The 25,997-nt window shown below is 41.4% G+C and overlaps 1 long non-coding RNA gene across 6 annotated transcripts in view; it reads right to left on the bottom strand.

Annotated features, from left to right (window-relative positions):
* The window catches only part of LOC309339879, a 227,136-nt gene that overhangs the window by 184,271 nt on the left and 16,868 nt on the right, over positions 1-25,997 (bottom strand). Inside the window, exon 3 of one of the 6 annotated variants that reach the window (XR_014155604.1) lies at positions 24,482-24,588. The exons of the other annotated variants lie outside the window; for them this stretch is intronic. This is a non-coding gene — a long non-coding RNA (uncharacterized lncRNA). Of the gene's footprint in view, positions 1-24,481; positions 24,589-25,997 lie in introns of those variants that run through there. 6 annotated transcript variants of the gene reach the window in all.

Raw genomic sequence — 25,997 nt, 5'->3', positions numbered from 1 at the left:
CTCACTTTTTACCTTTCCAGGGCAGTCAATTACACAACAACTTAAAACGAGCACTGATTTTATCAGAACCCATGGCCTGATCAAATTCCAGCTAGCAACCATCAACATGCTACCACTAATCATATCTTATCAAGGCCTTTCTATCAAATTAAACATATTTCATTACACTCCCCAATAAATTATAGAAGAGTGTATGGTTTTTTTGGTTTTGTTTTTTAAAGATACCCAAATATTGCACTAGGATCAGCACTGAGGTTTCAATTCCATGCTTGATAAAAATGTAACAGTAGCTTTCCACGCTGGGATGTGGTTTAGCCTTTACCCCTGTAGTAAAACTGAGATACGGTCTGAAGCCAGCAGGTGCCACCTTTCAAACCATTATCACATTTTCCTACTGGCCATGAGATATTTTAAGAAACACACATATACACTCTTGTGCCCTCATGTAGAAGCAAGTTTTGCTCACTCAGGATATGTCCAATTAGCGGCTTAAGATGAAGAAAAGGTCCCCCCTCCGCACATGAGTTTCAAGCTGCATTTGCAGAGTCTTGGTCAGGCATAGGCAAACTCGGCCCTCCAGATGTTTTGGGAAAACAACTCCCATCATCCCGAACCACTGGTCCTGTTAGCTAGGGGTGATGGGAGTTGTAGTCACAAAACATCTGGAGGGCCGAGTTTGCCTATGTTTGGTTTTGTTCATATCAGAGAGGGGACCTTCAGCTGACACATGTTACCTTTTTGGTTTCCTTGCACCCAGAACCAACACCCCCCCAAAAAAACCTCCTGTTCATGAACACATTAGCTGCACATGCACACTTATCTGTGCATGTGCAATGGCTGCCTCAAATGCTCACACCATTCAGAAGTATCAAGTGAATGTGGAAGAAGTGTGCATGCACATGAAAGCTCATACCAATAACTAACTTAAAAGGTAAAGGTAAAGGGACCCCTGACCATTAGGTCCAGTCGTGACCGACTCTGGGGTTGCGCGCTCATCTTGCTCTATAGGCCGAGGGAGCCGGCGTTTGTCCACAGACAGCTTCCGGGTCATGCAGCCAGCATGACTAAGCCACTTCTGGCAAACCAGAGCAGCACACGGAAACGCCATTTACCTTCCCGCCGGAGCGGTACCTGTTTATCTACTTGCACTTTGACGTGCTTTCAAACTGCTAGGTTGGCAGGAGCAGGGACTGAGCAATGGGAGCTCACCCCGTTGCGGGGATTCAAACCGCCGACCTTCTGATCGGCAAGTCCTAGGCTCTGTGGTTTAACCCACAGCACCACCCGTGTCCCAATAACTAACTTAGTTGGTCTCTAAGGTGCTACTGGAAGGAATTTTTTAATTTTTTAATTTTTTTTATTTGTTTTGTTTTGTTTCGACCAAACAACAGTATCTGTCAAGAAACTGCAGGATTGACGTGGATTGTTGCTAGTGCCAAATGAATAAAAAAAATCAGCAGTGAGAGCACACTTGATCATGTGAACATATTCTCACTCACAGGTCTGAGGTCAGGCTCCCAGTACTGACACAAACTTTATATGCCAGTGAGGTCTTAGCAAAGGAAGGTAGACATCTCAGTCTACAGATGCTGGGGGGGGGGTGACAGCTAGAGATAGGGCAGAAATTTTATTCACTTTGCATTTAAAAGCAAACCTATCCAATTCACAATTTTGAAACGATACCAGAACCAAAACACAAGCACCCATCAAAATTTGCACTTTCATTCAAAGCAAAAAAAAAAAAGTCTAAGGGTACAGCTGATTCATAAGGGAGGGAGCATATGCTGTCTTTCTGTGTTCCTTAGGAAACTGCAGCTCTCTTTTATCCCTGATCAAGTGACAATGGAGGGAGCCAAGATATTTGTTGCCAGGTAGAATACAAAGTCAAGAGGTCCAGGGGGATTTAAGTCTACTGTCTGAATGCCAGACCAAAAACAAACGATATTATCAGGAAATGAACACAGAAAGCAAAGCTCTTTCCCCAGATAGAAACAGTCATTGTAAACATTTCTTTGAAACAACCTGAGAATAAAGTCAAACGACAATGGGTGAGGTTGACCTGTATCGCCATACACTCCCTGTCAAACTTAATCAAGGACCACGCATCTTTGCTAGGGCGTGTTCTGCCATTAGGAAAAGGAAATGCTTTAAAAGAACAGCTTCCTTTGAAAATAAATGGCATGATCCAGCCCAAGGTAAGCACAAATAGGCACCATTGATTTCAGCTGCAGAGATCAACGCATTATCTGAACTATTGCTATTAAAATAAATAGGATTTTAAAAGTTATTAACTTTGGTTAAATGGTGGCCAAGCTTCATCACAGTGACAGTACCCGTCAATCTGTAGTGAGGAAGAATTGAAGACTATCACCATAATTTATCGTTTCTGTACGACAACAGTTCTGCTTCCTATGTGACCTCTATAACGAAAACTGGAGCTATGCTTCAAAATGTTTTTGTTTCTTGTTTTTTGTTTTTTTGCGTGGTCTCCACATTTTGAAATTTGCTGCCCTGGACTCCTTTAAGAGGAAAGATAGTTTACAAATTTAATAATAAATAAGTAAATGCACAATATGTGTACCTGTGCACCAACAACACAACCTGAAAATCAAACATTTGGGTAGAAGTTGTCTTTTGGACAATTTCAGTTTCGATTTAAAAAAACAACAACAAGTTTCTAGCCCTCATTAACTTGGACATAGCTTCTAGTTACGATGCGTCTCCAAAGCCATATCTGAAGAAATGTCTTGGAAAGAACATTTCACAACATCCCTTAAGAGCTGTATCTTCACATCCTAATCTCTGAGAATGGTCAGGTTTGCAAAGGATGTGGAATCAATGAAATAATTATAATATAGAATGAGTTACTCTAAAATTTTCATTTCTGTAATCAGATAACTATGATCTGAATGTAAAAAAAACAAACCAAATGTTCTAGGACATAGTTTTAACTGGTATGAATAAACACCTGTTTAATCTCTTTTGCTGTTTGCAATACTCGTGGGACAACCATGGTTTGTGTGTGTGTGTGTGTGTATAACTGTGCGCTTTAGCATACAGAATAATGTAATTACTCATTCCTGAATAGAAGGATAATTACTGTCACTGAAACCCACATAACATACAGATCTTTTTGTTCTCTTTAAAAATGATAAATACTGCATTTTCCATCTTGGAGCAGGGTGCATCATTTTCCTTCTGAATTTCCTCCTTCTCCTACTGCTCTTGAATTACATACAATTTGGGATGAATTACGAGGGGTATCACCAAGTCAATAACAAGAGAAGAGACAAGATTATTTGGGGATTTGCAGAAATAAAAAGTCAGCTTAAGTCTCTGGGGTTAATATGGTAAATGACCATTATTTAAAACTATTATGACAGACTTTTTAATTTTATTTTATTTGTCTCTAGCAGTGGCTTGTGCAGGATGCATCTCTGAGCTGCAACTAATTCTGGTCCTACAATCTGAGGAGTTAAAAGACCCGAGAAAGATATAGTTGACACAGAATAGAACAGAAGAGATATTGGCCTGCTTCTGGGCTGTCTGCTGTTTTAACCTTTTTTAATAGCCTTAACAGTCTAGAAGTAGGTTTTCTGAAGGACTGCATGGGTCCATATAAACCTACTGAAGCTCCAAGACTGGCATTTATTCATAAAATAATTTCTAGTCTGCCATTCATCATATGGACACAGGGTACAATAAAACTGTGAACATCAGTACAGTCATACCTCGTGTTGCGTTCCGCTCTGCTTACGGACTTTCAGCTTACGAACACGGCAAACTCAGAAGTGTTTACTTCCGGGTTCCCCGCCCACGCAGCAGCAATCTGCGCACTTCGCGCACGTGCAGAAGCGCTCGATCATGCCGCGCATATGCATGGAAGAGGTGCTCTAGTTGTGGACTTTTCCAAAACGGATTAAGTCTGCAACTAGAGGTACGACTGTACAGTAAAGAGCAGATAAAGAGCAAAGCATCATTTAAAAAAAAAAACATTCAGGCCACAACCTGGGCATCTCATCAGTGGCAGCAACAAAATTTCAAATAAGCTGCAAAAGCCTAGGAAACCGGATTATTATTAGTGGTGCCTCTAGGGGTAAAGCATTCTATAGGCAGGGCACCACCACAGAGAAGGCCCTATCCCACGTCATCACATAGTGCACTTATCCCGATGGTGGAACAATGAGAAGGGGCCCTCCTCCAGAACAAGGGCACAAGCAGGCTTAGAACATCCTCTCTACTAGATTTAAGAGCAAAGGCAGTTCGGGGTGCTTCTTCAGCTACAGTCATACCTCAGGTTGAGGTTGCTTCAGGTTGAGCGCTTTCGGGTTGCGTTCCACAGCAACCCGGAAGTAACGGAACATGTTACATCTGGGTTTCGCAGCTTGCGCATGCGCAGACGCTCAAAATGATGTCATGCGCATGCGCGGAAGCGGCAGATGCACAGTCGCATGTTGCATTCACTTCAGGATGCGATCGGGGCTCCGGAACGGATCCCGTTCGCATCCTGAGGTACTACTGTATTTGGTCCCAAGTGATTTAGTTTAACACCAACACCTGGAATTCTGCCGGAAAGAGTATAGGAGCCAATGCACACTATTCTGAATTGGTGTGACATGATTCTGGCTACCTGCACCAGTTAACATTCTGGCAGCCACATTCTGAGTAAACCAATTGTAGTATCACAACCAAGGGCAGTCCCATATGGTGCACATTATAGAGGTCCAATAGGGAGCTTACAAGAACATGAGTCACTGTGACCAGGCTATGCCAGTCTAAAAACAGCTGGGGCTGACTAATCAACTGTGGGGACTGAGACCACCTGGGCCTAGCTGTGGCAGTGCCAGATCAAGGAATACACAACTGCTCTTTCAAGGGGAATGTAACCCCATCTAGAACAGGCTCTCTAACTAGTTCTCAGACTTGAAGAACCACTGCATGCAGGACTTCCACCTTGTTGGGATATTTATTTATTTATTTCATAAAATTTATATACCGCTTGGTTGTGGTTGTTGTTGTTGTTAAAAAAAAGGCTTCAAAGCTGTTTACAAAAAAAGAATAAAGCAATAGCACTACTGGTTAAAAAAATAAAATATAATAACTATTTAAAACCGTCCAAAAACATTAAAACCAGCAATAAGCTAAAAAAGCACACATCAGCATTCTAGGTAACTTGGGTGGAATCTAGACACATATAAAAAATGCTTTTTAAAAAAAGTTTTGAAAAATATATTGAATTTACCATAGCTCACTGTCACCATCTAGTGTCACATTTGTATAACGCACTTTATCACACACTTAAAACGTTTTATTTGCAGCTGTATAGCTGAGTCCTTGGTAGGCTTCTCTACCACTGAAGACAGCTGCCTCATGGAGGCTCTGCCAAACTAAAGCAGCCTAAACTGCCGTCAGGGATACATGGCGGCTATGAGAGTAAGTGTGATTACTGTGATCATTTTATTGTAAGACATTACTGCATCCCCCCCCCCCCAACATAAAACAATATGTGCTTCTGACATAAAGTGTGATAGTCCCATCTCTCAGCTTTGTGAGGTTGCTGTAGGGATCTGAGCATCATGGAGGGAAGACAGGATAACCTTTCCCTACACAGGTCAAAGTTCCACAGTTTTATGGCTTCTTTGCTTTTGCCTTTGAAAATCTATGTTTTGAGGGGAAATAATCCCGTCAGTCCTCCGATTTACACCAATTTTTGTGACAGCAGCAATATGCTATGCTTTAATAGTTGGTTCATGGCTAAAAGGTATCCTGAAATTCATTTCCACCTCTTAATTATCCTTTCAGTATAGCTTCTGAGTTTTAAAAATCATAATTCAATTTCCTTTCCTTAACCAGATAGTTTATGTTGTGTGTTTTGTTGTGTGTGGTTTTTTTTTAAAAATCCTGATTATATTAATTTTTGCATCCCAGTTGAAGTACTGCTAGCATCACTTGACCTATCTCTCTCTTAATTCTATGATGATTTAAAGTCACTTCAGCTGTTCACTGAATTTGTTTCATATTTTTATCCACTCAACAGGCCAACCACTTAAATCAATGACTTGAATCCTAGTACTTAAACACATCTAGGTTGTGGATCTGGCAACACCATAGCTGTATCACAAAAAATGAAATTCTAGTGGCAAATGCGAACAAATAGATACTCCTGTCATTTATTTAGTTTTTTCCTTTAGAAGCTGTGTTTGGGTGTAATGCTAAACTATGGTTTAGTATTTTGAGAATGAACTTCAGCAAACCTCAGGCTCACATGGTCCTCCCCCTCTCCCAATTCCAGCACTGCCACAAAGAGGAGACTAAAAGTTTGTTTCCATTTTATATTAACTGTAGTTTAGCCTGTTGACTGAACCCTAAATTGTGGATAATCTTAACTATGGTCAGCTGGAACTCGCCTTATTAACCATGGTTCAAAATTGGCTGTCCTGGCTCCCACTTGACGAAGAAACTGAACTCTGGTTACGGTTTCTACCCAAAAATTTAATGCTCAGATTGGTGTGGTACATAGGCAAAACACAAGTCAAAGGCACCACGGGTGCTATATATTGCTACACAAGCAAATATGTTGATCCATCAACAATACACACCTTACAAACCAGTTATAAGGAAAAGGGGCAGGCACAACTTAGTGCAGCAAGCAGTTCTTATCTCTAGACTTGGCAAGCACCTAGCACTTCTGCAAGAAGGCTCAACCACCCACAGCTGTTTGCACCTATATTGGTGTCTCCGCAACTTGGGCAATGGAGGAGGTGTTATTGTCTCCTCAGAGGTAGATGGGCCAGGTGGCGTAACATACACATGGAGAGGCAGGATGGACAATAGTTTCTGACAAGTGCAGAGACAGAGTTGGTGGCATGGTAGGCAAAGTGGATGATCCAGAACCAGCCTCTGATAGCTCCAGAAAAAGAAGCAGAGCCCAAGTCTTGCACTGTGGCAATTGGTAGGAGAGGGGATCAAGCAAGGGAAGTCCTCCCCCCTCTCTTCTCCGCACTAGGACCTTTCCAAGGATTCTCTTTCTTGGGCTCTCACAACCTGGGTAGAGGCCCTCCTAGCTGACTATATCCCTCTCTGGGGTCATCTGTCCACCACTCCTCTGTCTGGCCCAGCCAGCCAGCCCACCTCCAGGGCCCATGATATTGTCTTGTTTCATCTAAACACAGTTAAGATTAACCACAGTCTGTCCCAGTTCAGATGACCCAGCAAACTGCAGTTAACCTTAAATGAAAGCAAAAGCTTAATGGCTGCACCAGAATAGAAGGGACAAGGTAGAGTATAGGAGCCCAAGTTTTGCTGGACTCGCTCTCATCATGCTAAACTATGATTTAGCAGGACATTCAAATCAGCCCTTAGTCTTCATATAACAAAGAATATACAAAATAGCGAATGAAACGAAAACAGGTAAGTCATAGCAAATGACACACACATCAAACGCCAGCTCAAATAAAATATAGCACACTTGTTGAGGCTAGGTTTTGACAAATCATTATTAAGTACCCGTACCAGTATTCTTGAACCAGCCACTCTAGTTGTAGGGTCTACATGGCTTATTCCCTGTGCCAGCAGCTTGTGAACAGAAGAATGCTGACATGGTCTCTGATGCAATGCCAAACCACGGCTACAGATGGTAGTATGGTGCTACATCAGCTAGCTGTCTCACAGGGATCAGATGATATGTGGAACCAATAGAGTCCCACCAATGGAGTCAAAGTCTGTCTCTTGAATTATGATGGAAACGCAATATAGAGCTGGGGTAGACTAATGCTCCGATATAATGCCCTCCTACTGAACCACTCCCTCAGGAAGAGGTCTGCTACATGCTGCAGGAGCTTCCAAAAAATCAGGGAGCAACCACATGTGGAGAACATTACAGTATCCCAGCCTTGTGGCTTAAACAACTACAGCATCATGCTATGAGCATACCAATGCTAGACAGGGCTAGACTATTATCAGAGACAACAAGCTAATGATAAACAAATAAGAGACCCATGCCACGTGAAAAATCTTAGGTGTTCCTAAGCAACAAAGTAAAACAAAAACTTGTAGTACAGTTTTTGGCAGCAATAGTCCACTAAGGTTTGCTAATTAGTCTAAGAAGGGTGTATAACATTATCATTTCCCTTTTTATGTATAGTAGTATTTTGTTAATTATACAGGGCGTCTATTTATATCAACAAGCGAACTGGAGGAAAATTAGTCCGCATCAATGCATTTGATTAAGAGGAAAGCACTGCACAATGCATTGTCAACATATATTTCAAATTATTTTAATTTTAATCTCTCCTCCTCAAATTCTGTACTATCATCTCCAAAGATTGCTCTTGTGTGAATTGACTTGGAAAGACAAATGAAATATTTTAATTAACATTTAACTGTTCCTATTAGAGAAAAGGCAGTATTTCCATTGTAAAGCCTGCGGCAGCAACAACAAAACCTTTTTCCCACCCCCAAAAGCATTTCAAAATATCTGAAACTGACTGGCTAAACTAGCATAAATCCATCAGCTCTGGCTGGTTGCCCAGCTGCGCCCTATCTGGATAGCAATAGGCTAACATCTATGCTCTGGTAACATCTAGGTTTGATTACTGCAGCAGATTATACTTGGGGCTGCCTCTGAAGATGCTTTGGAAACTTCAGCTGGTGAGAATTCAACAGCCAGGTTGCTCATCAGGGCAAGACAGGTTGAGCATATAATGCCAACCCAGGTCCATTCGCACTGGATGCCAATTAGTTGCTCATGGCTATTAACTTCAATAGGTCTACTCTGAGTAGGTCTAGCATTGGCTACAATCCAATCTCTATTTACAATTTGTTTCACCCCCCCCCCAAAAAAAAGAATTGGAACATGATGATGATAATAATGAATAAAAAGGGGGAAATAATATATACTGCAGAAATGCCGAATTGCCTATGTCCTTACACAAAGCTCATCGTTTCACTTCATCTAGTTCTGGTGAAAATGCAGGCAAACCATACATTATAAAAAGGTTTATTTTACCAGAGGTTGTATAATGCTGTTTTCTCTGTTTACAAAACTAATGAAAAGGTATAATTCTGTGTGGAATACTGTGTGGATATTTTTATTCTGTAGTACGTAAGTCTACTCAGAACCCAGTCCTGCTGTGCGCAGGTAAGTGGGTATAGCAGGGGTGGAGAATCTGTGGCTCTCTAGATGTCATTGGGTTATAACTCCTAGTACTCCTGACCATTGGCCATGGCAGCTGAGGCTGATAGGAGATGAAGTCCAACAAGATCTGGAAGGTCCCAGGTTCCCCATCCCTGGGGTCCTGGGGTGCAATCTAAGACAGAAAATAGCATACAAGCAAACTGGCAAAGTCTAAGAATTCAGTAGAACTTCTTTAGTACAAATAGTCAGTAAATCAGTATCACTCTATTCCTCACCTTCTTGCTTGCTTACACACACACACACTTTTATTCTTCAGTCATTTGTCAGGAAATGGTGGTATTCCCTGGGAAATTGTTTACCATTTACAGACTCGATAAATATCTGTTCCCTTCCAATGATCAAAAGAAACCTAAAGACTGCAATGTGGTAAACATTTAAGATATAAAAAGCAAGTATTTTGCGAGCATGGGACATTTTTTTGGCATTATTTTAATGTGCATTTTCTACATGCACTTCAGAAGACAGCGTATTATATACAATATTTTTTCTGTTTACATATTTTTGAGGATTGCTGGTCTGTAACATTTTAACACTTCTTCAGAATAAATGCCTTTCATAAGAAGTTCATCTTACTAGAACAAATGGAGGAGCATTGTCTGCAAGTTTTCATTTTGAAATTATTGCACTGCTTTGCTTTTCATCATGCCGCAAAATGTGAAGGCCAAAATATTTATGGTTCTGATTGTCAATCTCGCCTTCGCAAGAGATGTGTGTGTGAAGACAAAATAGACAACTCATTTTGTTGACTCAATAGTAGCACATTATCACAGCGAGATTATAATTCAGGTGTACAATACCTGCTTTTTCCAGAGTACAACAATGAAACTGCCATCTTCTGTGTGTCACAGCAGGTAACTAATATCAACAAAGTACCAAAAAACGATGTGCAAATAACATAGTATGGGTCTAACCTCAAGCCACAAAAGCAAAGAAATTAAAAAGTAATGCTTAAGTTTGTATCCTTAACCCACTCTGCTGGGCTTATTCACTGTACCATAAATGACACTGAATTCTTATCACAACTGTGTATACAGAGATACATTTTAATATGGCAAGCATAACTGGCACCCTTATCCCAATCCATTTGCTTGGAAAGTCTGCTGGTTTCAGTGAGCTTCCCATATGTGTAAAGAATTACCATGTACATTTTCTGAGGTGTACAAAACCCACATATTCGTTAGACAATCTTCCGTCCATCCAGAGATTATCCTGTGAGCCATTTTACTGGGTGCCCCAAGAGCTGAAATTGTGATGGGTGGCAACTGGAGAAAGAGAGGCACAGCATTTTCCTTGCCATTCAAATATCCTATGAGACCTCACTGCTATCATTTAGGCATCAGCAAAAACATGCCCATTTTCCTAGGCTTTTAAGATCTGCTAACGTAAGCTTTTTAAATGGGTTGTTGGTGTTTCGATTTTATGTGCTGTTGTGGTGGTATGTGTATGCGTCACACTTCCAACTTTTGACATTTTGCCGCTATACCTACAAACGTTTTGTCAGCTTCCATAATTTATTATCCTTGAATTTACAGTCTAGAAGTGATGCGTTCATGAATGGTACCCACACTTCCTGGTTTTCAGCCAGTCTATTTGTGAGCAATGCAGTGTGGTGGAAGTAATGGGTCTACATTAATGATGTGCAGGCTTCAATCCCTGTTCAACTATAATAAACATCAGTGCTCAAGTTATTGTGAGATTGTAATCCCATTGTAAGCTCCTTGAAGAAGTTGAAGGACACAGAAAGCTATTCCGGGTGTTCCTTCTACTATATGTGTTAGCTCACACTTTATATGATGGATGAACTAAGTCTGAAATGGGAAACCTGGACCCGACAGATGTTTGGACTCCAACTTCCATCCGTCCCAATCAGCAATTATCAGGGATGACAGTCCTTGTTGTCCAACAACATCTGGTAGGCCAGATCCAGCAGAGCTCTTCTAAAATTTCTAAGGCTTGTTGTTAGTACTGACAGTACAATGAGGCAGTTAGGTAATTTTACAATGCAATCCTAACCATGTCTACTCAAAAGTAAATCCTGTTGTATTTACCATACATTGCCATATGACCGGAATTTCCTGGACATAGCTTGTCGGAAAGTGTCTCTGGGCGGCAACCTGTGTTGGCAGTGTTATTTTTGGCGATTTTGCCAAAAAATCTCAACAACATTTTTGTTCAGATTTTCACTTTTTGAAATATGGCAACCCTGACTTAGGATTGTGGGCTTAGATTATGGACTTTGTGGTCTTACGGGGTGGGGTGTGTGTGTCTTTTAAAATTGTAATAACTCCACTTACTTTAAATGATATCTCTTTCATGCACACACAATTTAAAATGAGTGGTAGGGGAGCCCTGCTGCATTGGAGAACCCTCCTGAAGAGTGGGAACCTCAACTCAGTGGTGTAGCTGTGGTTGCTGGCGCCTGGCGTTTGCGTGCGTGCATTTGGCGGGGGGTGCACCTGGCAGGGAGGCTCACCACGACCACAGCGATCCCACCCCCGCTGGAGCAGAGTGGGGCCATACTGAGATGCCTGCTCACCCTCACAGTGGGGAGCCTGGTTGGCCAGTGTGGCCCTTGTCTGGCGAAGAGGTGCACCGTGTTGTGCCGTGCTGGGGGTGCCTGTGTGGGGGTGCCTGGTTCGTACCCGCTCAAAAATCTGGTGAACCAGGTTCGCATCTCTGCTCTTCCACATGCAGCTGCTGGGTGACCTTGGGCCAGTCACACTTCTCTGAAGTCTCTCAGCCCCACTCACCTCACAGAGTGTTTGTTGTGGGGGAGGAAGGGAAAGGAGAATGTTAGCTGCTTTGAGACTCCTTCGGGTAGTGATAAAGCAGGATATCAAATCCAAACTCTGGATTTCTTGTTCTTCTTCTCCTGTGCTAAAGTCCTGCCCTGAGTATGCCACTGGGCTTATATAACACGACAAATAGCTGCAGCATAGCGTACAGACTGACGTCTGTTTTTGATGGAGCGGTATCGTGAAACGACATTTATTTTCCTCACATTTTCAGTTCGCTCCATAATACACTGTCACACCCAAAGTGGCTCTGATTCTCGCCAGGTGCCTCTCCTTAGCATTCATGCCCAGCCCACAACTCATGGGAGAAGCTGAGCACAAGTGTAACCAAAAAGGAAAAAGGGAAAAAAGCTGAAAATGAAAAATGCAGAAATGAATAGATATCACACCTCATATGGATCCCTTTATTTTCCTGAACACAGAGCAGCCACTCTTATAAAACCACTAGAGATAGCTTCAAAATTTACTACTCAAATCCAAATTAGATTAGCTGCATTATCTTGCATCACAAGCTCCCTGAGCAATACAATGAAAGCTACAAAAGCTGAATTTGCTACTTAGCGTGAAAAGAAATTGAGATTATATTTAAAATAAAATGTGGCCATTTATTTCCTCAAGTATTATAGCTGTATCCTCTGTTAAGGGAGATCACCCGTCTTTTGTGCTCACTGTTTTATTTTGAACCCCTTTAGCGCCTGCTTAAGGAAAGAGATTAGTTCACTGCTAATTGTGTTGTTGGTTTGTGATCCTATGAAAACCTCCTAAAAGTCTTCATGCAAAACCAATGAGGTAGAACATGTTCTACAAGCTTAGTTCCAACAAGACCAATGTAGCAGGGAAAGATTTTTAAATCATCGCTTCTCTTTGGTAACAAAAGTATATACAAGTGTTTACAAGAGGATTAAAAGCTGACTTGTGAATTGTATTAAATATTTTTTCACTAGACAATGTTTTTTTAAAAAAACAAAACAAAAATACACCCCCTCCCGAAAAGCCCTCTTCATTGATCTTATAACCAAATAATTTGATTTCAGCAGACACTAGTTATTTCATTTATACTTATTATGCTTGTTTAAAAGAGTAGTTGTGCAATTACTATTTTAAAAAAAATGCTAGCGGGGCTACAATAAGCAGTACCTATTAGCAACCTGTCCAATTACAACAACAGGGGGAAAAGCCCACTACACACTAGAAACCATAGCACCTGGTAATTAAAATTGCTAATCACCAGCAATTATCTGGCAGAGCTTTATAGCCAAGTGAAACAGTTTGACCCTTTGCCCAATGAAAGAAGAATGTTTGCTGTCTATTGATAAGCGCTTAGGCAAAGCAGTGTTTTGCTCCCATCCATTAAGCGGCTACTAATAGGAAGTCAACAAAAGAAGCTGACATCTGTGGTTGGGTACTTCTACCAGACCAGGTCTGAGAGCCCAGGTGTTTGGAGTACTCCTGCCAAAGATCTACAGGGAAAGGGGAACAAAGTTTACTGGGGGTGGGGGGGGGGTGGGATGAAAGTAGTCACCCTTCAAAGACAACACTGGCAGCAGTTAATTGCAAATCAGGTCTCAGCTTGGTATTCCAAACCTACTCAAGTATAACTGTGATGACATTTTGCGAGAACTGTTGTTTCCCCCAGAAGGTACATTAAAAACGTAAATAAATAAGGCGCAGGTTTGAGAGACCAACAAGCCAAGGAGGTAGATGAATATTCCCTGACACCATCAACCACATTTTCCATTCAGATATTCCTATTTTTCTGCCGTTACTATACAAAAGAGGAACATAATCTCTCAAATATTGGGTTGGTATTATCACATCAAAAACCTGTAACAGGAGGGAGAGAGAGAGAGAGAGAGAGAGAGAGAGAGAGAGAGAGAGAGAAAAGACTCTCCTCATGGGATGCTATTAAATATGTGGCCCGTATTCTGAAGGAACCAGCTTGTCAGAGCTCCAAAAAGCTGTTGACAGAAATTTGTCAAACAGTAGCAAACAAGTCAGTTAAAGCTTCTAAAGACTGTGCTGTCTCGTACAAGAAATTGATTATTCACCTCCTCCTTAAAAAAAAAAAAAAACTGCAGAAAAAGAAACCAGGAGTGAATAAAGCTGCAAGGTTAGGACAGGGTCATTACTAGATCAGATATCATCCCTGTACACACATATGTGGTGAACACGTATCTTATGCCAGGGTTGGAGAACAAACCCAGGGCCAGTTGTGGCCCTCCAACTCTCCCCACCAGGCTCTCAGGACAAGTTAGCAAAGTTCACATTGGATACCCGGGATCTGAGGGGTGTTACTATGTCAGAAAAATAAGGGAAGCACAATGGAGCAGTGTCTGTGAGTTCAGCAATTCTTGCAGCTGACCTGCAACTGATATAACAAGATATATTTTTCTCCTTTTGGTTGACCATTGTGAGAAGAGGTTGGTGGATCAGATGGGCCGTTGGCCTGATCCAGCAGACTCTTCTTATTTACTTATGTTTTATCCCTGGCTCCCTTCCTTGGCTGTTTTCCCCTGCGTCATTGTACAAATTGTTCGGATCCTGGTCCTTGAAATCTGTAAAGCGCCATGCAGAGTAATGTTGCTCTATAAATAACAACCAATAACAGCATTTGGTGTGAAGCATTGCTGCTATGTTGCTGCATGGAATGAAAGGCCTGTCTACAAAGGTATAGAAGGGTTTTGTACAATGGTTTAACCATCACAACTCCTCCCAAGGGATATTGGAAATTGTAGCCTGCTGAGTATTCTTTTTAGAGAGAACTTCAGCCGTCACATCTCGCTGGGGTCTGCGTAGAAGGCATAAATAGAAAGCCTGAGAGGCAGTCCTGGCTCAATACATTTTGCTGCCTGAGGCAAGGGACAATTGGTGCCCTCATTGACAAACCATGCACAGAAGCTGACCACAATGTCTGTTAAATCCTACTTTAGCACTGGTGAAGGGTCATCTGAGCACAGGAGGCAAGTTTAAGGGGTGCAGGGTGGGCTGCATGAAACAGAGGGGAAAGCATGGTGGCTGTCGCTGTGGGAATGTTGATGATGGCAGGAGAGGATATATTGATTATTAATATCCTTCCTAACTCATGCTAGCAAGTTTCTATATACAGCAGAGTGCATTCCCCTTCTTACACAGCAGAAAACTGGTTGCAGACTCATGTGAGCCTCTTAAGACAATAAACAATTCAATCTGGCTTGCCCAGATTGAGATACCGTATTTTTCGCTCTATAAGACGCACTTTTTCCCCTCCAAAAATTAAGGGGAAATGTGTGTGCGTCTTATGGAGCGAATGCAGGCTACATGGCTTCAGCAAAAGCAACACGAAGCCTCCAAAGTGCAGCGGGAGTGCTCCCGCTGCGCTCCGGAGGCTTCGCGTTGCTTTCGCTGAAGCTTGAAGAGCAAGAGAGGTCGGTGCGCATCAATCCCTCTTGCTCTCCTGGCTTCGCTTCACTGGAGAGGCGCTGCACTGCTTTCCCTCTCTGCGCAGTGCCCCTTCAGCGAAGCGGGAGGTGAAATGAAAGGGGCTCCGTTTCTCCTGCCGCTTCACTGTAGGGGCGCTGTGCAGAGAGGGAGAGATTTTTCCCCCCTTGTTCTCCCCCTCTAAAACTAGGTGCGTCCTATGGTCGGGTGCGTCCTATAGAGCGAAAGATACGGGTATGTTCTATTATTCCTGGTAAGACCCCTTTGATCCATCCTAAAAGAATAAAGACACCACAGTCTTTTTCATAAGTAACAAAAAGTAGTTTTACTCATGATCAGGCAGAGAAGAGTATGATCCCTGAAGGCAGCCTTTTAGGCTTAAAGTTACAAACATGTACAAACAGGTTTACCCCATATAGGATATAACCTGGGGGACTGCTTGGCTGGCAGCCAGCAGTACAGTCCAGGTGAATCAGGAAGTTTGCAGGGCAAAAAAGAAGATTGGAGAGAGGGAGGTGGCTGCACGACTTGGCCTTTTACCAGGTCTGGAAAGGTCACGCCCACCTACTAGTCACATGCAAGGAAGGATGCTCCAGGCCAGGAGGAACAGGAAGCTTCGACAGGCTGGACCAAACATTCCCTGCATGACCACTCTAGCAAAAAAAGGTAATGTTGTACTTGACTACTCCCAGTGGATTACATCCCACAGCCGCTGCTGCCCATACCATGCTACCCAACATCTACAGCCTGAAGCGCCTGCCTCACTATGCCTAATGGCAGGTCTTTGCTTGTTGCTGCATCGATATGTCCTCAAAGATAACAAGCACTTGTTGATTATGGATGCTTTCAGCTGTTCATAGTTCTTTTACAGTTACAAATTAGGGGCTGTTACTCTGAGCATGGCAGTTCTGAGGAAGACAGGGCTTCCTGAATTGAAGCACATCTCAGGACTTTTATGTACAACCATCCCTACCTGATTATGATGGTGAGAAGATGTGCAACTTGTTAAAAAAAGGATCAGCAGGTGGTCCCTTTCATGGATTACAGGATCCAAAGGACCTTGTGTTATCAAAATGTACCATTAATTGGATTCATTAGGAGCTTCTCAGAATTTTTCCTTCAGCCATCTTTAAGTTCCACTCACACCTCATGAGAACATCTATCCCTGTGTCAAAAATGTATGCCTTCCTGTGTAGAGGAAAACAACCGTAAAGCTTGATAAAGATGAAAGGAAGTGCTCTTGACTGGTGGATGCCCCGAGATGTAGATGAGGAATACCACAATGCTGACAACTTCAGTGAAATGTGGACAGGCACTCATGAGAGCCAGAAGTGATTCCTCTTCTATCATCATCTGAATGTTTTTCCCCCCATAGCCTTATAACATATTTTATTTTATGTAGATTAAAGTTATTCTGATGCGCTCTTCTTATTCACATCATCTGTTCAGATAAGATTGAAAGGAGGCAGGGGGGCAATTCCCATCCCACTGAAACCTGTGGCAAATCTCCCAATGATTTTCATGTATCTGCTCCACAAAGCAAAGATGACAGAAGGAAAAAATGGAAACTAGGTGCTGTTCATCATCCGTGTGGCTGCTTATTTTACCATTTCTTACAGTCGTCATTGTCTTACGTTGAGGAGAACGGGCTGATAAAATGAAAAACTCAGCCACAGCTTAGCTTACCCAGAATGTGATTATGCAGCAGAAAGACACTTTAAATCCTCATTCAGTCACACAATTTGGGAGCCAGAAAGTGCAAATATGCATTTTATGATCAAGCCAAATGTATGGCTAGCTCTTTATTTTCTTTTTTAAAAACAACAACAACAACAACACTCACATCACCCTGTGCTCCACTGCCCTTCCTATTCCGAAATCTACTATGTTTTGGGGTGTAGGGTGGAATATAAAGTTAACAAATAATTTTAAATAAATTAACAAATGAGCTTGCTCATGGACAATTTCACATTCTGAAAAATGTGAGGTCCTTTATGGCACGGTGGAGTACTTAGCTAATATTTTACGACAACCCACAATTTAAATTAGTCACTGGAGGGTTAGTCTTCTGAACAAGGTCCAACAAGGATTTCCAGTAACTAGGATGCTTCTTCCCAACACTAGCACCTGCACCTCCCAAACAGAGGAGCTGCCAGTTTTTCCTCTCAGGTTGGTGGGGAAACAAGCAATGCTTTGTTTGTTTCCCACTTCATAGGCCTAATAGTCCAGCACAATACACACAGAACACATCAGTAAAGACCATGGGGATAGGTTGAGAAAGGGAGCAAAGCTTTCTTTCATATAGACCAGATTTGTTGGTTACATCAAACCCTCTCCCCGTGTTACTTACAATTTTCATTATATTCATGTATCAAGCTATAACACGCTGACGTAGTACACGTAAGCTATTAGCCACAATAGCTAAATGGAACATCCATGTTTAGATAGAATACCTTTGAATATTGGGGGAAACCCTAGAGGAGGGCTGTTGCCTTCAAGTCCTGCTTCTGAGCTTCTTTGGGGTATTTAACTGTACACAGCTGAAAAGAGAATACTGGTCTGATCTAGCGAGTCCCTTCTTATGCCCATATCATGCTATCTTGTTTCTGTGGGAAGTATAAACAGCTGGTTGCAGTTCCTAAGTTGTGGTGCCCTTTTTATGGCATGAAGCGGACTGTACAATGCAAGCAGCAACAAAGAATGCAAGATTTTCTGAGAGCGGAGAATGAAAATCTGTCCAAATAAGTGGAAAACTACAGGTCCCTTAGAATGAGCTGTTGTCGAGAAAAAGAATGTTAATAAAAAAAGCTATTGGGGGTGAACCCAGAATGTAAGGAACCATCAAATACAAGCAGCCAGTAAATATACACATAATAGAGGTGAAGATCGCAGAGGACAGGTGAGTCCATCCTCTCCGAAGCACATAGAGCTGAACAAATAAAGTTACAGGCAATTTTCTAGAATGCCAGCGATAAAGCAACAAATGGGTAAACAGTCTATGTTGGCCAGGCAGGAGGGAAGGGGGGAAAGAGCCCAATGTCACCTGCAAAGAATGGAGGAAGAAGCTGATGTACTGCATACAACTATGCAGTTCAACTAAGCTACTTCAAAGGCTACATGTTGTGTTGTCAATGATGTTTCTGTCTAGTTCAAGGATAAAATACAGTGTCATGAAATCAAATTATCTAATAAACTAAAATTACAGATGGATTTCTCTGTCTTGTTTGAAAGATATGCAAGGACTGAAATTATAGTTTGCATGCTGGATAAATTGCTAACAATCACTTTGCATTTATTCAATATTTGAATGTGCCTAGATAATTCATTCTTAATCCTAAAATGATGCGCACATGGGGGTGTTGTTGTTGTTGTGTAATATATCAATGGCATCACTGTGTATATCACAGCACCACAAATTCAAACATTACTCACTGAAATCTGATTGGTCTGTTGAGGAACAGCATTTGTTTTTGTTGTATATCACCTCGGTCCTAAAGACTTCAGCATGTGATTACTAACACTCTTAAGGAAGAAGAAGAAGAAGAAGAAGAAGAAGAAGAAGAAGAAGAAGAAGAAGAAGGGGGGAAACATGGCTTGGATAGGGTTGTGCCCTTGGAGCAACTATTTCCCAGAGGGCACTTTGACTGTCACTATTTTCCATGGCAATTCACTCACATACCAGTAAAATCAGGTAGTGATTGTGAGTTCTTGTGCAACACACACACTTCCCCAAATAGTAGACTTGTTGCTATATGAAAAGCAATGGGAAAATGCACCAGAAAGTGGGGTAATACTTGCAATGTCATCTAACCTCCCCACAAACAAGTAATAAATAGTGAATGATCATTAAATAGCCAATGTCATCTAATCAGCCTGCAAATAAAATTAGGACGAAGGCTTAAGAAACAGGTCATCTGGAAGCACCCAGAGTGAAATCAGTGCTGCTTAGACTCATGTGTAAACTAATCCTGGGATTAATTCTAGGCATCTTTGATACATTTCGGAGTTTGAGATTGCTAAAGTTGGTTCAGGGGCTGGTAGGCAGCAGGGGCTGCAGAAGTAGCAGGAGGCTGAACCTTCCTCTGCATAGACACCCACACACTCAGTGTTGCCATATATTGAGGAGCGAAAAAGAGGTCACCATTTGCCAACTTCTGCTTTTAACTATGGATCACAAGGATGACTCTCATTTTAAATACCCATGAAAAAGAGGACATGTCTTGGAAAAAGAGGACATATGGCAACCCTACCACCCACCCACCCACCCACCCACACACACACACAGGTTTCCATGCAGGAAACACACACTTTAACCCTTGATCTCGGGTGTGTAGGATTGGGAGAGTTTGGGAAGGATGATTTGAAGTAGGAAAATGGCAGGCGAGGAAATAAAGAAACCCTCTTCAGCTGCTCTCTAATCTATCTGGAAGCAGTTTTTTCCAGTTGCAAAGAGCCTATTCTTGTTACATTACATATTATCTGCATAAAGCATTTAATTTTGCCCTCCTATCTACCACTGAAGGCTAGTTAACATTGTTATGAGAAAACAAACTCTCTGTTAAGGTACTTTTCTCCTTCTGGTATGTTTTGACCTTGTCCTTGAGATGGTTCCTTCTGTGACACCTCTCCACTGAAGGCCAAGATTTTTGCTCCCTCTCCACATAAAGCTGTTCTTGCTTTGTATAAATCTCTGGTTTCCACATCCTTCAAATACACCTTGAGGCAGACCTCTTTCCTTCACACACAAATGTTCTTTACACTATTCTCTTTTACTGCTTCCTTATAGTTATTTAAAATGCTAAAACATTTGAATCAGTTTTCAATTACTTTCGAAACCAGTCACTTTACTCTCCAGACTATTCCTAATTTGCAAAAATGCAGCCTGCTTCTTTTTGCAAATGGAGCACCACCATCTAATCCTACTTTATCAGCCAAGCAGGCACACACCAGAATTTGGCAATTTCCCTGGCACCAACTGCATTATATTTGGTATTGATTCCTAGTTGGGAAGAGATATTCTGAACATCATCATATGAATGGGGAATTCATAGGAATTCCATCACAGTTATATGTGCTTAAGTTCTATGGAAAACAATGGGACGTACATGCAGACAACTGTCTCATGAATTGTGGCTTCAGTCTATAAACAATTTCTCCTCAACCCTCCCTTCTTAGTTCGACCTATCTTGGTGTTATGTAATCCTGTAGCTCATGTACTTGTTTATATACTTAATTATTTATCTGCATGCCTTTCTTGTTCTCTTGCATAAAGAAATTAACCTCTCTAGTGATCCTGTGTCATAGATAAGTTGGACTGTTAGTGTAAAGTGAACCTTATTGTTCTAGACTACATTCCTTTGCATTAAATATTCATCATACTTGCAGCACATTTGCATACGGCTTTAAAACTCAGCAAATATTTTGAATAATTAGCTATTACTAGAATCACCACTTACATCCACAGAGAGTGCACATTATGTAAGTGCAAGCCTACATATATACTGATATACACTCACACCAACACACACCCAAACACCATACACACACTGTGCATTTAATATCTTTATATTGTTAGGGCATGTAAGATAATAAACAGATCTATTCAAACCACAGAGATGCCTCAATTGAAAGATCTGAAAAAGGGCTCAGTGACCTTGCTTAATTAGCCATGTAATGAAACAGAACTGAGAGAGCTATTCCCACAAACCACTGCACAGCTTCACATCACCCCCTGCTTGTCAAAAATGACATGAATAGGAAGTCAGCAGACATGATTCAGAAGCCAACCCCCTTATTCTTACGGGCTTTTTGAATATATGCTGATGTTAATTTCATGTCTGTGCCAGCGAATAAGTGCTTTAGGCTGAGGCATGCTGCTGCTGACTGCTGGATCGGTGCAACGTTAGGAGCCAGGAGTACAATCCAGCTCCCTTCAAATCAAAGAGATCTCCCCTTCCTTCAGTGGGATATGAAGGCATAATGCAAAGCTGCACACAAGCACAGCAGACCCAAGATGGATTCTGAAGAGCCGCCTGCGCTGTAGTTACATGAAAGCAGTAGAAGCCCTTATTGACATATGACCTCATATGAAAAAAGAAAAGGTGAAAAGACTGATGTGATAGCAAAGTTTCATAAGATGCCATAAATAGTGGTGACCGCATCAGGTCCCTCTGTCGCTTCCCCTAGCGCTGCCCATCAGGTGCTCCTGGGTGGTATTGCTTCGGAGGTAATTAGGAAGGGAATGGTGACTTGAGCAGTAATACTGCGGAACCAAAGTGCTGATGTGGAGTAGGAAGTCAGCTGCAAGTGGGAGCTGTACCCAGAAAGCATACTTTCCAATAAAAAAAACTGCTGAAAATATTTCAAAATAAAATGTGCCTCAGAAATTGAATAGTTATATCAGGGGTCAGCAAAATTTTTCAGCAGGGAGCCAGTTCACTGTCCCTCAGACCTTGAGGGGGGCCAGACTATTTTTTTTTGGGGGGGGGGGACGAATTCCTATGCCCCACAAATAACCCAGAAATGCATTTTAAATAAAAGCACACATTCTACTCATGTAAAAACACCAGGCAGGCCCCACAAATAACCCAGAGATGTATTTAAAATAAAAGCACACATTCTGCTCATGTAAAAACACCAGATTTAGAAGGTGACTGGGTCGGATCCGGCCCCTGGGCCTTAGTTTGCCTACCTATGAGCTATATAATATATAGATTGAAGGAAAAATCACCTAGCAAAGACAGCGAGAGAACTTTACATCACAAAAAAGGAAGCATGTATGATGAGGGTTTGGGGTTTTTTAAAAACTATTTGTATGTCTGTGAGGAAGCAGGATTGTTTTATTAACCAAACTGTTGTAAGAAGACAACAGCCTAATAGTAGATGCCTTGATAGCACAAATGCAAAATGAATGCCCATTATAAGGCTCAGCAATATAATTCCCAAGAACAGATAATGCTATTTAACTCATTGGGGTTTCCAGAGAGCAGAGCAACACATACTGATTTGCAGGATCAGAACCATGCATTAATGGTCTTTGTAATGGATATTGTGTCCCATGAAAACTCAAGAGAATGATTACTTCACAGCACCCTAATTTTCTGAAATACTTCTTTCCCTGGCTGCAAATCACAAAGGCAAAAAAAAAGGGAGACCAAACCCCAAAGTTTGGAAATGTCAGACAGTTAATCTATCTCATCTTTTCTCCAGTTCTCTCTTCCAGATTTTCCCCCCTTGCTAAGGATGGAGGATGACGCCCTCCTCTGGCTAAGTATCCACTTTTCATCAATCATCAAGCAAGGTATAGACCTCCCTTTGAACGCTGAGGCGGGGAGCTAGAGGCAATTACTTGTGATTGATAGCACTAAATATGAAACCACATGTACCTCATCCATGAAGCATGGAATCAGAGGCATATTGTTAGTGGGGGGAGATGAATGAAACTTGAGATAACCTTGGCAAATTAGGCATATGTTAGCATTAAGCTTTGTCAGTAAGCAGGCTATAAATTACAGACATGTTGTAACGCCATAAACTCTTCTAATGAATTGAACGACAGTGGTAATTTAATGTGGAATGTATCAGTTTAGCCCTTTTTGGAATTTCATTGGATTTCTGCATTGTGCAACAAGCCGGATTTTATTTGAATGGTGCAAGTTGGGAGTTCCCTCTATATGAAGGTGGACAGTATTATCATCATACACACAAACGACTGACTTTGCATCTCATGGATGCTTTTAACAAACAGTAGGCAACTTAACTCCAGAATTAATTCTCTGTTGAGTAAATTAAAAAGAATGGAATCGGAGAAGGAAGTTCTTCTTCTGCTTTCTGCCATTATTCACCCCCTTGTATGATCAAGCTAAATATATTTAAGTAATAAGACACAGCATGCAGTGCATTTCTGGACTATTACTGAACACCTCAGGTGACGTTATGAGGCAGAAGGCTAGAGGCTGGACGACTTTAATCACAAGAGAAGTGCAGTAATCCCTTCGAAATGCATGGCCTGTGGTGTCTTATTGCTATTATGAAATGGAATTTATAAATAAAAATAAGAGGGAAAAGTCAGGCCTCTGCATTTACTGTCTGTTATTGACAGAATTATGACTCCAGTGACAGCTAAGCCAGGTTTCAGAAGCCATTTTTCAATTTATTCTATATTTCAGTCAGACTTCCATTAGGAAGAGAACTGACAAATGTATGTTCTGGGGAGGGGAGGGGAGTTAAAGCCTAAATAGTTATATTAAATGTAATCTATCATTACGGAAAATGTATTGATATGGTAAAAATATTTTTTTTTAAATTATTCATACCTAAGTAATTCTAACAAAAACAGTAATTGCTCTAATTATTATTCTAAAGGTATAGTTATTGGTTCTAATGTTACACAACTAACCTTTTTTTTAAAAAAAAATCCATTTAAATTTTTATTCCTTGTAATGCACATACATGTTTTTCATTCTGTCATTCAGAGGCATTCCTAGGTGCTTAAAGAACTCAGGATATTGGTGCATGACACAATATGGTAGAGAGGGGTGACTCATAAGCACTGTGTTTTGCAATGCACCCAGCCACTCCACAAAAGATAATCAAAAGTTTGTTTGTTTTTTTAAATTCCACAATATTCAAAAGGAGCAGGGGCAGAAAACCTTGCGCTCACTGCAAAAGATCTGTATCTTGCACCATCTGAGGCATCTTTAACTAAGCCCCTGCTTATCATATACCTTGTTTGTCCTTTTATGGTTATAGATGTTATTGGCCATATATAAAATTTAACACTTCCAGGGCTTTCTCTACTCAATGCATAGCATTGAAGTGGCCTTTATTAGGACCCCAATGGTAGGTTAAGTAATAATACGGTACTTCTAAAAAATCAAGGCCAGTGAAATGCCCTAACCAGTAAGAGGTCAAGAGCTAGGTGTGAGATGTATATAGCACACCATTCAACACAACAACTAATCTCCTGTTGTGTGTACATGTTCCAAAAGTAGTCATGAATTCACAACAGCCCTATTTGGAAAAGGTAGCAGTCCAAAGTAAACATGCCATTAAACTAGCATAAACTCTTTGCATGAGGGATGAAGTACGTGAAGGAAGAACTTCAGAAACAGTCCTGTCTTCCTGGTCTGGACACTGCTCTCTGCTCTGCTCCCAGATGAGATCTGGAGTTGGGGTTTACTGGAGCCAAGACAAGCAGAACCACCCTCAACATTAATGTGACAGGGGAGCATCTTCACCAAGCCCTGCCCTGTGAGGATTTCAGCCGCCTGAGAGGACAGTTGTGGGGCAACTGAAGCAGCTGTGTCTGCCTGGCCGGGACATTATCTGATCTGTACCCAATTATGGTCGGGATGGAAAAGGCACTTCCAGGGAAGGTTCAGTTGAGGGACTCTATTTCTTTTCATCATGCATTTAAAGCACATGGCTTCCCCCAAAGAATCTTGGGAACTGAAGTTTGCCCTTCACATAGCTACAATTCCCAACATCCTCAACAAACTATGTGATTTGAATGTATGGTGTGGGCGTGGACTTAGGTCTGAAGCAAAGCCAACTTCTCTTGAGGCTGTAAACAAATTTATTGAAACACGTTTGTAAGCTGCCTTTTTCTATGCAAACTGCTATGAGAACTTCTTTGTTGAAAAGTGCTATACTGTATAAATATTCTAAATAAATACATAAGCAGCTTCTTGAATCCTGACCTGTTTAAATCATTCATATATTTGTTCTGAAGCCATCTTAGAATTGTTATAGCATTTGTGATGGCACACCAAGAAGCTGATGAAGACTGTGTGTCAGCCTGTTGCAAAAGCATGACAACAACCACTTCACTGTAGACCACTGGGCATGGATAGAACATAACACATCTTGGACATTTCATGTCAACTACTGTATTATATAATTATAATCCTCTGTATGTGGACAAGATTTATGTGGACATGGTTGAACTGCGGTATTCTTTCAGAGGCAAGTCTAGTTTATATATATATTATGTAAATAATATATTATATAAAGAAATTATTACTATTTATTAAATTTGTTAACCCATGTCGGTAGTATATATTTTGGCATGCGGTTTTTTGTTTTTTAGATTTTGCAACTTCTGTGTCCAGATTTTCACTTTTTTTCACAACATAAAACACAAAATACATAATAAAAACAAGGACAACCCAATAATCCTCCCATCCCCCAACACATTTTAAAAGGGCATTGGATGTCAATCAGCCTGGTTAAAGAGGAATGCTTTGGTGTGGCGCCTAAAGGTGTACAATGAAGCACCAGCTGAACCTCCCTGGGGAGAGCATTCCCCAAAATGGGAGGCCACTCCAGAAAAGGCTCATTCTCGTGTTGCCACCTTCTGGACCTCTCCGACTTTTAACTCAAGAATGCATTTGGCAACCCATTCCTTAATTCCTAACAGCCATATAATTATGATAGTAGTAGTGCCGCTGTTACAACTTACCTTCAATCAGGGCCTGGTCTAAGAGAATGTTCCTTCACCAATAGTTTGGGAGCCAACTGTGGGCTTTAGTAGTGCTGTAGTCAGGTTGGAACTTGTATCTTTTCCCTCAAGTTCTCTCTCTGACAGA

This window comes from Podarcis erhardii (genome assembly GCF_964252035.2).
Source record: "Podarcis erhardii genome assembly, chromosome: 4".
Lineage (NCBI taxonomy): Eukaryota > Metazoa > Chordata > Lepidosauria > Squamata > Lacertidae > Podarcis > Podarcis erhardii.
Note: the sequence above shows the minus strand (reverse complement) of the source record. Positions and strands in the feature narration are given on the sequence as shown.